This window comes from Thalassophryne amazonica, chromosome 2 (genome assembly GCF_902500255.1).
Source record: "Thalassophryne amazonica chromosome 2, fThaAma1.1, whole genome shotgun sequence".
Lineage (NCBI taxonomy): Eukaryota > Metazoa > Chordata > Actinopteri > Batrachoidiformes > Batrachoididae > Thalassophryne > Thalassophryne amazonica.
Window position 1 is genome coordinate 136060492 of NC_047104.1, and position 15620 is coordinate 136076111.

Below are 15620 nucleotides of genomic sequence, written 5' to 3' on the forward strand. Positions count from 1 at the left end.
AGAATTTATATTTATTACGTGTATTTTACTCTGCCAATCTATGCACTAATGTACGTATTTTGGTTGTTTAAGCCCCAGGATTCAAAGCGTGTGAAAAAACAGCAGCTTTTAGTTTGGAAATGACCGTGTATATTGAAAGATGATGACAATGTTTGGGGTTTGTTTTTTTTTTTTTAATTCATTCATTTTTTCATACATTCTTTTTGTGTTTGTGATCCTTGAATTTATCCAGAAGCCCTTAAAGTGAAACTGGTTTATCAGAAGCCGACAGTGTAATCTGATGTGGCCGTGTCTGAATAATAGTTATCGGCAGTGTTGTCACAGTTACTTTGAAAAAGTAATCCAATTAGTGATTACTGATTACTCCTTGAAAATGTAACTTAGTTACTTTACTAATTACTCAATTGTAAAAGTAACTAAGTTAGATTACTAGTTACTTTTTAGTTACTTTCCCCAGCTGTCGACAACAACCCTCTGCCACCGCAACATGCCAATGATACTTGTTTTGCCAAAACTCACTTTCTTGACTTCAATGAAAATTACTTGTTTTATAAAAAGTAAAATAAAGACCTCTTTCTTGACCTCATATTTAACTGTTGACAGCACTGTAACAGTAAAACTTTCTAACCTACATTGTTTATAAATGTAGCTATTAAATTCTTTCTAACATTTTTCTAACATTTAAATTCTCTCTAAACATTTTACTTGTCAAAATTATTATTATTATAAGTAGTATTAATAGTTGTAGTAAAAAAAGGCTTCAAAACTGGACCTTTGATCTAGGGGTGTTGTGTGTGTGGGGGGGGGGGGGGGACACCTTGACCCACATCCCCATTCCATCTGGATTCGCCCCTGCTTTGGCGTTTGAGCACAAAGAATGGATAACAATTATTTATGCAGAAAACATGACCAGATTTACAGGTAAGAAAGTTTTATTGCGTTTTTACATCATCTGGTCCTCAGAAAGAGAGTTTAGGTGCATTTGAGTAGAAAATAGTGTTATTTGTTGACGCTTCGCGAAGGATCAGCTGTTTTTTAGTGAGCAGATACAGAGCGGCTCAGCTCAGAATTATACATAAAGGAGAAAATAAAGCATAAAAATGTCGTTGTAAAGCTCAGTGCAGGTGTGCTGTTGTCACCGCGCTTTAAGAGGTGAGGACGAGTCATAGCTGCTGCAGAAAACCATGGATGAAAAGCTCACAGCTCACTTAAAGTGAACAGTTCAGTCGAACCCCGACCTCCTGCCCATGGACCAAGTTTAATGCTGCTCTCAACCCACAATGCAAAAATAATAGTAATGCACAGTGACTTGGAGATGGAACTTTAATCTGATTACTGATTTCGTTACTAAAAAAAAGTGGTTCGATTAGAGTAACGCGTTACTCTAAACGAACCACTTTTAATCTTTCCACTTAGTAACGCGTTACCGGCATCACTGGTTATTGGTTATCTGTAATAAAGTTTTTTTTTTTAGCAGTTTATTGGCTTAGTGTCATAAAGATAACTTTTCAGTTATCGGATTAATGGTTATTGAAGTGAACCTTTTGGTTAGCTGTGCCCACCGCTGTTCAGACCTTTGTTTCAGTAAATGGTTGTGGAGAGCATTAGCACGGCTAAAAAAACTTAATGTAATTTACACACTAAATATTCACTGACTGACCTCGTGTGCTGTCGCAGAACCAGACAAAACATTCAGCATTTCCTGTTTCAGTGTTGACTGTGCACTGAATTCCCATGAGATCTCTATTTGCACGAGATCTCCTCTCTCTTTTTTCAATTTTCTTTTCCTTCGCTCGTCGCTTCGCTCGTATTAATTATTATTAATCAGTCGTGTTGCATGCCATCCCATTCTGATCTACAGCCTTGTGGATCTGGTAACACTCACATATATTCAGAGGTTGTATCCAAAACAGGGGAAAACACTAATACAGAAATCCAACATGAAGAAAGCCCATGTGCAAATGTCACATTTCTGCTCTTTATGGGCAGATTGTGGAGTAATTCTGTAAGACAAACCCCTCATCAGCAATGCACTTGTAATGACTCACTGGAGGCAAGATAGAAGCCAGCAGAGTAGCTGTGTGTGTGTGTGTGTGTGTGTGTGTGTGTGTGTGTGTGTGTGTGTGTGTGTGTGTGTGTGTGTGTGTGTGTGTGTGTGTGTGTGTGTGTGTGCGTGTGTGTGTGTGTGTGAGAGAGAGAGAGAGAGCGACAGAAATTTGGTGCAAAGCAAAATAAATAAAAAATAATTTCAAATTTTGACCTTTAATACCAGTGACCCCTTGACACAATGAGTGACCCTTGGAAAATTTGACTTCACCTGGACAATTCCAGAACCCACCTCCATATGCGTGCTACATTTGGTGGACATCAGAGGGAAAATCTTTTTTTTATACCTTTTACCCCAATGACCTTGACCTTTAACAAAGCAAATGCTTTAAGGGCAGTTCTGGAATTGACTGTCATCTACATATTGCACAACAATCCTACTTTTGTGCACCTGATCCCATTCCCATCAGATCTCAGAAGCAAAGCAGTGTTGGTCCTGATTCGTTCTTGGCTGGGATCCCACTTGGGATGACCAGGGGTTGTGTGTGTTTCTCCATATGGAACTGGAGTTGCATCAAGAAGAGCTTTCGGCTTAAAATTTGTGTAAAATCCTAATGCGGATCTGCGCTCGACCTGCTGTGGTGATGCAGAGCAGCCGGGAGCAGTTGTAAGAAAATCAGCCCAAGATCCCCAGGGGAACAAACTAACAATAATGGTTTTATACTGTCAAATTTACAGTATTTTCTTTTAAGGTATTTACATATTTTTATGTATTTTTCATAGAATAATATTGGAAACCACAGCTGTGAAATTTTTTTCTGTTAAAACAATGGAATTGTTGCAGTTTTTATGGTGTACTGGAACAACCAACCACACACTTCCTAAATTATAGTATGAAGTACATTGAAGTGAATTGGAATTTTCTGTGAGTCTGCTGAGCACCATATACATCTCATAGTTTTTCCACAAAGCATCCAATTTGTCAACTTTTAGCTCCTCATTAGGTTCAGTCAGTTAATGACAATCCTGTAGTACATGGGACAGGAATTCATCTGTCTTGCCTAAAATCTGTGTCCTTGTCATAAAAAAAGTCTTCATTCTGTGCAGGAATATTTTTATTTCAACTGTACATGCTGGGCTTAAAAAAAATCCAACATAAAATATCATAGAACAAAGATTATAATGATTTACACTCAACAAAAATATAAACGCAACACTTTTGGTTTTGCTCCCCTTTTGTATGAGATGAACTCAAAGATCTAAAACTTTTTACACATACACAATATCACCATTTCCCTCAAATATTGTTCACAAACCAGTCTAAATCTGTGATAGTGAGCACTTCTCCTTTGCTGAGATAATCCATCCCACCTCACAGGTGTGCCATACCAAGATGCTGATTAGACACCATGATTAGTGCACAGGTGTGCCTTAGACTGCCCACAATAAAAGGCCACTCTGAAAGGTGCAGTTTTGTTTTATTGGGGGGGGGGATACCAGTCAGTATCTGGTGTGACCACCATTTGCCTCATGCAGTGCAACACATCTCCTTCGCATAGAGTTGATCAGGTTGTCAATTGTGGCCTGTGGAATGTTGGTCCACTCCTCTTCAATGGCTGTGCGAAGTTGCTGGATATTGACGGGAACTGGTACACGCTGTCGTGTACGCCGGTCCAGAGCATCCCAAACATGCTCAATGGGTGACATGTCCGGTGAGTATGCTGGCCATGCAAAAACTGGGACATTTTCAGCTTCCAAGAATTGTGTACAGATCCTTGCAACATGGGGCCGTGCATTATCCTGCTGCAACATGAGGTGATGTTCTTGGATGTATGGCACAACAATGGGCCTCAGGATCTCGTCACGGTATCTCTTTGCATTCAAAATGCCATCAATAAAATGCACCTGTGTTCTTCATCCATAACAGACGCCTGCCCATACCATAACCCCACCACCACCATGGGCCACTCGATCCACAACATTGACATCAGAAAACCGCTCACCCACACGACGCCACACACGCTGTCTGCCATCTGCCCTGAACAGTGTGAACCGGGATTCATCCGTGAAGAGAACACCTCTCCAACGTGCCAAACGCCAGAGAATGTGAGCATTTGCCCACTCAAGTCGGTTACGACGACGAACTGGAGTCAGGTCGAGACCCCGATGAGGATGACGAGCATGCAGATGAGCTTCCCTGAGAAGGTTTCTGACAGTTTGTGCAGAAATTCTTTGGTTATGCAAACCGACTGTTTCAGCAGCTGTCTGAGTGGCTGGTCTCAGACGATCTTGGAGGTGAACATGCTGGATGTGGAGGTCCTGGGCTGGTGTGGTTACACGTGGTCTGCGGTTGTGAGGCTGGTTGGATGTACTGCCAAATTCTCTGAAACACCTTTGGAGACGGCTTATGGTAGAGAAATGAACATTCAATACACGAGCAACAGCTCTGATTGACATTCCTGCTGTCAGCATGCCAATTGCACGCTCCCTCAAATCTTGCGACATCTGTGGCATTGTGCTGTGTGATAAAACTTCACCTTTCAGAGTGGCCTTTTATTGTGGGCAGTCTAAGGCACACCTGTGCACTAATCATGGTGTCAAATCAGCATCTTGATATGGCACACCTATGAGGTGGGATGGATTATCTCAGCAAAGGAGAAGTGCTCACTATCACAGATTTAGACTGGTTTGTGAACAATATTTGAGGGAAATGGTGATATTGTGTATGTGGAAAAAGTTTTAGATCTTTGAGTTCATCTCATACAAAATGGGAGCAAAACCAAAAGTATTGCGTTTATATTTTTGTTGAGTGTATTTACAAAGTCACAGTGCAACTTTCCATCATAGCTGCACACTCAGATACGCTACAGAGCTTATGTACACATGGCGCTGTATTGCCACGTTGCTCGTATGTAAATCAAAATAACAGAAGAAATTCTGGTTGATTTGCACATACACAGAGTGGAGACTGAATGACTGCAACACAAAGACCCCGTTCATATTGCAATGTAAAAGGCAGTTGAGTCTGTGTCAGTGTGTATGTGTGTATTGAGTAGAAAAATGGAGCCCAAACACTTTTTCGATGGCAGGCAGAAAGTCTTAAACAAAATGTGGCTTTGGATTTGATAGGCAACTGACACTCAAAAAGGATTTGCAGGTATAACCCAAAAAGTCCATGGGCCAAACAGGTTTTCGGTACCACTTAAGGGGAAAAAAACGACACTTAGAATCCAGCCTCAGTGTACCATGGCCTACAAAAAAATGTATGATAGCCATCCCAGGGTGGTAACTGTAGCCAGCTTGGGGTCAATGAAGAATTACACAGAGGTCAAAATGTAAAAATTCTCCAATCATGTTGAAAATTATATCACATTACTTGTCTGATCATAAAGATTCCAAAAAGGTATAGTTTGGACTATCTATGACAGAATGTTCTGGAGTTATGGGGTCAAAACAGCAAAAATGGTGACAAAGGTCAATTTCAGTTTGTACAGGGGTCAAATGTTAAAGTTGCTCCAATTTCAGTAAAAAATTATGCAAATTATTGTTTGGGTTAATAGGGTTCTAAAAGGAATAGTTTGCTTCATCTGTCATGCTTAGTTATCATGTTACAGGGTAACATATGTCACATGCCATAGAATTCAATGGATGTTGACTTTGTTTGACCTTTACTTTGGAGACAAAGCATTCAACACAGACAAAACTATTCCATTTATTGATCTTTTTATTTCAACTAATAATTTGCATCACTTTTTGCTGAAATTGGAGCAACTTTAACTTTTGACCCCTGTACAAATTGAAATTGACCTTTGTCACCATTTTTGCTGTTTTTACCCCATAACTGCAGAACATTCCGTCATAGATAGTCCAAACTATACCTTTTTGGAATTGTTATGATCAGACAAATAATGTGATATACAACATGATTGGAGCATTTTTAAAGCTGACTTCTGTGTAATTCTTCATTGACCCCTACCTGGCTACAGCTAGCACCCTGGGATGGCTATCATCCCAGACTGGATTCTAAGTGTCGTTTTTTTCCCCTTAACTCGTACCGATTAGGTCAAAATTCATGACTGGCTCATGGCCTAAAACGATCTAGCTGTCACTGAAGCCCCTTTCAGACATGTGGACTTTATCGACAGTGTACAGCAACAGCCGTGATGTCGTTTTCCTCACTTCTTCCTGAAATTCCAAGGCATTTTGCTGATGTTTGGTCTGTATATATTATTATTACCTCCAACAACGATGGAGGAGGTTATGTTATCGCCACTGTTTATTTATTTGTCTGTTTGTGAACAGCCTGGAGCCCAAACTTTCTCATATATTGTTATGAAATTTTTACTGAAAATTCATATCCTGATAGGCAAGAAGTGATTCAATTTCCAAGGTCATAAGGCAAAGAGCAAACTCAGGAAAAATCATGGAAAATGGGAAAAATTGCCATATTTAATTTTGAACAGATTTTCTAAAATTCATTACTCTGTCAAAAAATATCAAAATTATTTCATATTCAAGAGCCTTATGTTGGATGGTATCCTTTACTGACTGACAAAGTTTGACCCGACTATGATTCAGATGACAGATTTTGTCTGCCTTTGAATTTAACATTGAAAACCCTATTTAATGTATTTGAAAGTGAGGTGCAGACTGGCACTCACTATCACTTAACACAGTTTGATCCGGATCTGATCCAGACTTTGGATTTTGTGGCCATTTGAATTTAATATTGAAAAGCTCACTTGGTGCACATTTTACATTATATCGTCATCAAAAGTGTCTCAATCACTCTCATTTGTGAAAATGAGGTGCAAACTGTCACTCCCAAAGAAAAGAGAAAGTTTGAGCCACTTCTGATCCGTATTTTTAACATTGAAAAGCCCTTTTGATCTATATTTTGTAGCATATTTTAGCTGATGAAAAAACACTTCTAAGACTTTAACCTTGAAAAAAAAATTCTAAGGTAAAAATTTGTGTAATTGGAAATTAATGTTGGCGGAGGTTTGCGCTCTGTGAGTGCCATGCTTTAGTTTATTTTATGTTTCTCTTGGCAAATCCTTTAACATCACAGAATTGGAGTCACACAATTAATATGACTCAGGTTTCTGGACTCATGCACTTGTTGGCTGTTTGTCCATCAGCAAACAGAGGTTATGTCCAAAAAGAAAACAACAACAAAAATATTGTAAAAGATCATAATTAACAGTGACTCTGAATTGTAATTTAAAGTTGTGATTTTTCAGATGCTTGCTCTCGCTCTCTCTGGGGTGATGTTGGTGACTCTGTCAACAATAGTTACTGTAAGACAATGAACCACTCTGTTCACATGGGGTGTTTAAAAAGAGAATGAGGAAATAGTCACGCAGAAGCAAAATGTTATTACTACTGAGTGTTGGGAAAGTGTAGGTACACGGACCCACAACAGGGGGCGCAAATGAACGGACAATGGAGTAGGTCAAATAACAACACTTTACTGTTGTGAATGTGCACAACAAATACAACAGATTACAACAATAGACAAGAGTCAATTCTCAAAGGTGTCGTGTGGGCAGGCTCAAAGATAGGAGACGCCTGTCCAAAGCAGAACCGGAACCACACGATTTCCCCTGGCGCAGGTGGTGCAGGCCTGGATATAATCCCGGACGTCGGCCTCTAGGGACGCCCACCAGAAGCGCTGCCGGACAACTGCCACGGTTCTTCGCACCCCTGGATGACAGGAGAGCTTAGAGCCGTGACAGAAGTCCAGGACTGCAGCCCTAGCTTCTGGTGGGACGTAGAGTCTGTTCTTCGGCCCAGTTCCGGGGTCCGGGCTTCGTGCCAGGGCCTCCCGGACGGTTCTCTCTACGTCCCAGGTAAGGGTGGCCACGATAGTGGACTCCGGGATGATGGGTTCCGGTGGATCCGACAACTCCGCTTTGACTTCTTCTTCATGTACCCGGGACAAGGCATCCGATCTCTGGTTTTTGGTCCCGGGACGGTAGGTGATCCGGAAGTCAAAACGGCCGAAGAACAGTGACCAGCGGGCTTGCCTGGGGTTCAGCCGCTTGGCGGTCCTGATATACTCCAGGTTCCGGTGGTCAGTGAAAACCGTGAATGGCACGGACGTTCCCTCCAACAGATGTCTCCACTCTTCAAGAGCCTCTTTCACCGCAAGGAGTTCTCGATTGCCGACGTCATAGTTCCGTTCGGCCGGGGTCAACCTGCGGGAAAAATAGGCACACGGGTGAAGGACCTTATTGGTCTTCCCGCTCTGGGAAAGCACAGCTCCTATCCCTGAGTCTGAGGCATCCACTTCAACCACTAACTGGCGACTAGGATCGGGCTGCAGCAGAACGGGTGCAGACGAGAAGCGCTGTTTCAACTCCTTGAACGCGGCATCGCAACGATCCGACCAGGTGAAGGGGACTTTTGGTGAGGTCAGGGCTGTCAGGGGGCTAACTACCTGACTGTAGCCCTTAATGAACCTCCTGTAGAAATTAGCAAAGCCGAGGAACTGTTGCAGCTTCCTACGGCTGGTGGGTTGGGGCCAGTCTCTCACCGCCGCGACCTTGGCCGGATCAGGAGCGACGGAGTTAGGGGAGATGATAAACCCCAGGAAGGACAAAGAAGTGCGGTGAAACTCGCACTTCTCGCCCTTCACAAACAGCCGGTTCTCTAATAACCGCTGCAGGACCTGACGTACATGCCGGACATGGGTCTCAGGATCCGGAGAAAAGATGAGTATATCGTCCAGATATACGAAGACGAATCGGTGCAGGAAATCCCGCAAGACATCATTAACCAATGCTTGGAACGTCGCGGGGGCGTTTGTAAGACCGAACGGCATGACCAGGTACTCAAAGTGACCTAACGGGGTGTTAAATGCCGTCTTCCACTCGTCTCCCTTCCGGATCCGAACCAGGTGATACGCATTCCTGAGATCGAGCTTGGTGAACATTTGGGCTCCATGCAGGGGCGTGAACACTGAATCCAACAAGGGCAATGGGTATCGGTTACGAACCGTGATTTCGTTCAGCCCTCTGTAATCAATGCATGGACGTAGTCCGGCATCCTTTTTTCCCACAAAAAAGAAACCTGCACCCATCGGGGAAGTGGAATTCCGGATCAACCCGGCAGCTAAAGAGTCCCGGATGTAGGTCTCCATTGATTCGCGCTCAGGTCGTGAGAGGTTGTACAGCCTGCTGGACAGGAACTGAACGCCTGGAACCAAATCAATGGCACAATCGTACGGACGGTGGGGGGGAAGGGTGAGCGCCAGATCCTTACTGAACACATCCACATTTGTCATGGTACTCCACCGGCACCGTCCCTAGATTGGGCGGGACTCTGACCTCCTCCTTAGCCTGGGAACCGGGAGGAACCGAGGAACCTAAACATACCCGATGGCAGGTCTCGCTCCACTGCACCACTACCCCGGACGGCCAATCGATCCGGGGATTGTGTTTTAACATCCAGGGGAACCCTAAAATCACACGGGAGGTAGCAGGATTCACAAAAAACTCGATCTCCTCCCGGTGATTTCCTGACACCACCAGAGTTACTGGTGGTGTCTTATGTGTGATTGGAGGGAGTAGGGAGCCGTCTTGTGCCCGCACCTGCACAGGCGAGGTAAGCGCCACCAGAGGGAGCCCTATCTCCCTGGCCCATCTGCTGTCTAACAGATTCCCTTCAGAGCCCGTGTCCACCAGTGCTGGGGCCTTCAGGGTTAAATCCTCATAAAGGATTGTCACTGGGAGTCGTGTGGCAATATGGGTATGTCCCACGTGAATGTTTTGGCCCACTCCTAACCCAGTGTCTAGGGGCGGGCGTTTGGTGTTTAACCGCTCGGGGCAGTCCCTCACTTGATGCTCTATTGAGCCACAAACAAAGCACGCTCCGCGGGCCAGTCTCCTCTGTCTATCTGGTGCCCTAAATGTGGCCCTGCTCGTGTCCATAGCTTCGTCAGCAGGGGGAGCTGTCACCACATGGAGCGTAGAGGCCGTGGAGCGTGGGGAGGGCGGAACTCGGTCAGAACCGGAAGGGAGAGGGATGGCGCGTGCCCGGCCACGCCCTTCGTCTCGTTCCCGACGGCGTTCTTCTAACAGATTGTCTAATCGTATAACGAGATCAATAAGCCCGTCTAAATCCCGCGGTTCGTCCTTGGCCACCAGGTGCTCCTTCAGGACCAACGATAGTCCGTTTACGAAGGCGGCGCGGAGGGCAGTGTTATTCCAGCCGGACCTCGCAGCCGCGATGCGGAAGTCGACTGCATAAGCAGCTGCGCTCCGGCGCCCCTGTCTCATTGACAGCAGCACGGCTGAAGCGGTCTCTCCTCTATTTGGGTGATCGAACACTGTTCTGAACTCCCTCACAAACCCATCATATGTCAGAAGGAGCCGTGAATTTTGCTCCCAGAGCGCTGTAGCCCAAGCGCGTGCCTTGCCGCGAAGCAGATTAATTACATAAGCTATCTTACTAGCATCAGTCGCGTACATGACAGGACGTTGTGCGAAGACGAGCGAACACTGCATAAGGAAGTCTGCGCACGTCTCCACACAACCTCCGTACGGCTCTGGAGGGCTTATGTATGCTTCCGGGGAAGGTGGGAGGGGTCGTTGAACGACCTGTGGAACGTCACTGTTACACACAGGGTCGACAGGAGGGAGAGCCGCAGCAGCGCCCTGAGGGCGCGCTTCCACTTGCGCGGCGAGAGCCTCCACCCTGCGATTAAGGAGGACGTTCTGCTCGGTAATTAAATCCAACCGAGCCGTGAAAGCGGTGAGGATCCGCTGCAACTCACCGATCATTCCTCCTGCGGACGCCTGTGCGCCCTGTTCTTCCATTGGCCGTTCAACAGCCGGTTGACGCCCCTCAGGATCCATGACGGTGGCCGAGATAACCTGTTGGGAAAGTGTAGGTACACGGACCCACAACAGGGGGCGCAAATGAACGAACAATGGAGTAGGTCAAATAACAACACTTTACTGTTGTGAATGTGCACAACAAATACAACAGATTACAACAATAGACAAGAGTCAATTCTCAAAGGTGTCGTGTGGGCAGGCTCGAAGATAGGAGACGCCTGTCCAAAGCAGAACCGGAACCACACGATTTCCTCCGCCACCAGACCCCGGGAATACTGGAGCCGCCAAGTCCCGAACTCCCAGGTGGCCACTGCCTCCGCGTGTCGGACCTGGTACTTCCAGGTAGAACGATATCTCGGCAAAGAGGTGGAGATGACGTCTTGCTGTTATACCGATGCTGATCAGATGAGTGGTGACAGCTGTCATAGGTGATGAGTGTCAGCTGTCACCCCGGCTGCTCCTGTGAGGCAGCAGCGCCCTCTGGTGCCTGGAGCCCGCACTCCAGGCAGGGTGCCCTCTGGTGGTGGTGGGCCAGCAGTACCTCCTCTTCATCGGCCCACACAACACTGAGGCTGGAGGTGCATGTTCTTTTGATCGCCTCGGTGGCTATGTAAGTTAGCAAGATATCTAAAGATGTGATTTTGATCAAATTTGGCAGGTACTCTAGGCATGTGAATGGGAAAAAGTGATTATATTTGAGTTTGCATGGGACAATGATAAAAATCTAATCTAAAACCAGGGCACGGTGAATCACAAATGTTGTTTTGTGGCAGCATAAACACATTATGCATAGGTTTAGGTCATTCTATTGTGGATTTAATACAGAAAATCAACTTAGAATATAATGAAAAACGCATACAATAAAAATGTCTTCAAAATTATTCAATATATGCTGATGCATATACAAACTATAATCCAGCAAAACCAGCTATGTAATGTATGAGTGTCTTATATAGTGATCTAAGTCTTTTAGAAACTATTAGAAATACAACTGTCATAATTTCTGTTCAAATGTGAAAACAGTTGTTTATATACACAAATTATAGAAATAATTCTTGAAAAATAAATGTATAAGCTTCACCAAGTAATATTTGTCATCCACTTGATACTGGGGCTTAGTAAATCACTTTCTAGACTGATTCACTGGGTGCATGTGACACACGAGTCATGTTATTAAATAGCTGATAGTCTGGAGAAGACATAACACATACTCATCAGTTGGACGGTGTAGTCTTCTAACTAATAACAATTGTTTGGGCCACCTTTCCTCTGTTGTGTAAAATAAATACAAAGACACTGACATCCACAAATTTGACTTTTGATAGGAAAAAACTGAATTCACTTGCCACTTAGTTTTACCTTTAATGTATTCAAAAACAAAACACTCATTTATAAGGGGGGTGTTTTATGCATAAACATATGGCATAACTGCTGCAAATATATATGTAGTTTTGCAGATATAGTTACTGATTCACTGTGCCCCGGTTTCCCATATATATAGGAAAGTTCCACCAGAATGAAAAAGAGCCACTGTACTTTCCATAAAAAGTCTTGCATTTTGCTGATTGTATCACAGTTTTTCAAATGGTGGGTTAACAGCTCAGTATTTTGGCTTTTTTAATGACAGTTTGTCGATTATCAACAGTAGTGTGATTCTTGGGACATGCAGTATTGCACACCCTTCCGCAAGCTAATAGGTCACCAGGACTTGTATAGATGATAAACACCTGCAGTTACAAATGCTCCACTAATACTGGTAAGGAAGGTGATGAAGATACAACCCGTGTCTGTGCCTGCTGGTTCATAAGGAAAGATGTTTTTAGTCATGCCTCCTCATCCTTTTCAGAGACGGGATCTCCCTAGCTGTCACCCATAGACAGTGGCTGTGTCTCAGTTCAGGGGCTGCATCCTTCAAAGGCTTTATTCTATGAAGATGTGGCCCTGTGAGACTGTGAAGGCCAAATCAACCATTCTAAAATAAGACTTCAAAGCCCACTGAGCATTTTACAATTGTGCAATTTGCTTATCCTGACCCTACCCTCTGTCACCCCGCAACCTTGACAACTTATTTATAATTGTACATATGGAGCCCCGAATTGTTGTTTATTTTACTGTTTTGTCTTAAAAACAAAACAAAACAAAAAAATCATGCAATGACTCATGGGATTGTTTGGGCCACAAAGGAAACACTTGTGTTATTCTCTGTTTTGGGAGGAAAGAAGACTGCATTTGTCTGCCGCATTCCAAGCAGCCTTCGAAATGAGGCTGCGTAGTTGCGCCATTACGATGTATGTAGTCAAAGAATGCAACCTTTGAATTGAGACACAATTTCCGAAGGCGTGGCACACAGATCACAGGCTGGCTTAGTGGGCGTGTCTTAGAACAAAACAACTGTTGCATTGGTAATAGAATGAAGATGAAATTTCTTCAAGCACAGGCACAGAATTGTTGCACAATCACTGAACTGGAAAAGTAGGTATGATATTGTACAGCAGGATCCCTTTAAATTCTGAGTTTGCATCTTGTGCTTTCTGTCCTTAAATGTGCAGAGCTGCAACAGTATCATTTATCCTCAGTCAGCTATACAAACCTTCAGTTTCACAGTAACTTGTAATTACATTTGCAGCTGTAATTATGGTTGAGTAACACAAATGTTATTATATACATTTATATAATGACTAAATAGATCCCTGGCATTTGATTGGTGGTTTGTATTTCACATGATATTGATCATTCATCCCATTTGCCATTGTGCTCCATTTAGCGTGAAATTTTGGTTCCATTTAGTGTGCAAATTTGGTTCCATATGATTTGTACCATTGCACGCCCCAAACACTGCATGCACACACTAGCAACTACAGCGCTTAGTGGCTTATTGACGCCATTCTTCTAACACAAACACACACACAAAACAAATCCACTTCACTGTAAGCCATCTGGAGGCATTTGCAATATTTTTCTGGGAAGTCTCTAGGTGAAGTAGAACAGCTGTCAGATGAGGAGCTCAACAAATTTCTATCGAGAATTTTCACTGTACTGAGAAAAGTCAGTGTACGGCCTCAGCTATGGACTACATCGCCAGGATTGTTTTTGAACTATGACTGCTTTTGCAAGTTCACTGAACAATTTTGGATTGGATTGGACTGCTGTTTACAATTTGTGTTAGACTGTTTGGAGATCTTGATGTTCAAGGACCAGCGATGCACACCAAAATTTAAGTCCCTTCTCTCTTGTTTATAAATTAATAAAATATCAAATGACAAGGATCTATTTTAGGTGTTATATAAAACAAATAATGAATGTTTTTTTTTCATTCATTCAATGGTATGAATATTACATGAGGTGAAAGATAGAATGTTCAGTTGTTCAGTTTCACTGCAGTGAATCCAGTAGATCTGCATGTGAGCTTGTGTGTACATAAATATCAGCATGTCATGCAAGTGTGCCTCCCCCTGCACGTCACATGTGTTGAGGGGAGAGCCGACACACTGGTGTGTGTGTGTGTGTGTGGGGGGGGGGGGGGCGGCACAGTCACACCCATGTGTGTTGCTTGGCAATGCCACACTCGTGGGGCACTTAGAGAATTTTCACAGACAGTTCAAATGTGGTCATCTGCTCTCTATACTATCGGGATCACGAATAGCCCCGCCTTTTCTAAGTGTCCAGCGAGTGGTGTTGGATATTCGTGTGCAGCACCTGGAATTTGGCAGACACCTGCCGAGAGGGGGATTGAATGAGCACTCGCAGGGCACTCGCTATCTTTCAGCCACTTCTTCTTTGTCTTTCGGCTGTTCCCGTTAGGGGTCGCCACAGCAGATCAATCGTTTCCATCTCACCCTGTCGTCTGTATCTTCCTCTGTCACACCAACCACCTGCATGTCCTCTCTCAGCACATCCATGAACCTCCTCTTTGGTCTCCCTCTTCTCCTCCTGCCTGGTGGCTCCATCCTCAGCATCCTTCTCCCTATATACCCTGGGTCCCTCCTCTGCACATGTCCAAACCATCTCAATCTCGCCTCTCTGACTTTGTCTCCAAACCGTCCCACCGGAGCTGTCCCTCTGATATGTTCATTCCTAATCTTGTCCATTCTTGTCACTCCCAAAGAGAATCTCAACATCTTCAGCTCTGCCACCTCCAGCTATGTCTCCTGTCTTTTTGTTAGTGTCACTGTCTCTAAACCATACAACATAGCTGGTCTCACTACTGTTTTGTAAACTTTCCCTTCACTCTTGCTGATATTCTTCGGTCACACATCACTCCTGCCACCTTTCTCCACCCACTCCACCCTGCCTGCACTCTCTTCTTCACCTCTCTACCACACTCTCCATTACTTTGAACAGTTGACCCCAAATATTTTAACTTATCTACTTTCACCACTTCTACTCCTTGTAACTGCACTATTCCACTGGGCTCCCTCTCATTCACACACATGTACTCAGTCTTGCTTCTACTGACTTTCATTCCCCTTCTCTCCAAAGCATATCTCCACTTCCTTTTCTCTCAAAGATTCTTGAGAGGGTAGTTGTAAAACAGCTAACTGATCACCTGCAGAGGAATGGTCTATTTGAAGAGTTTCAGTCAGGTTTTAGAATTCATCATAGTACAGAAACAGCATTAGTGAAGGTTACAAATGATCTTCTTATGGCTTCGGACAGTGGACTTATCTCTGTGCTTGTTCTGTTGGACCTCAGTGCTGCTTTTGATACTGTTGACCATAAAATTTTATTACA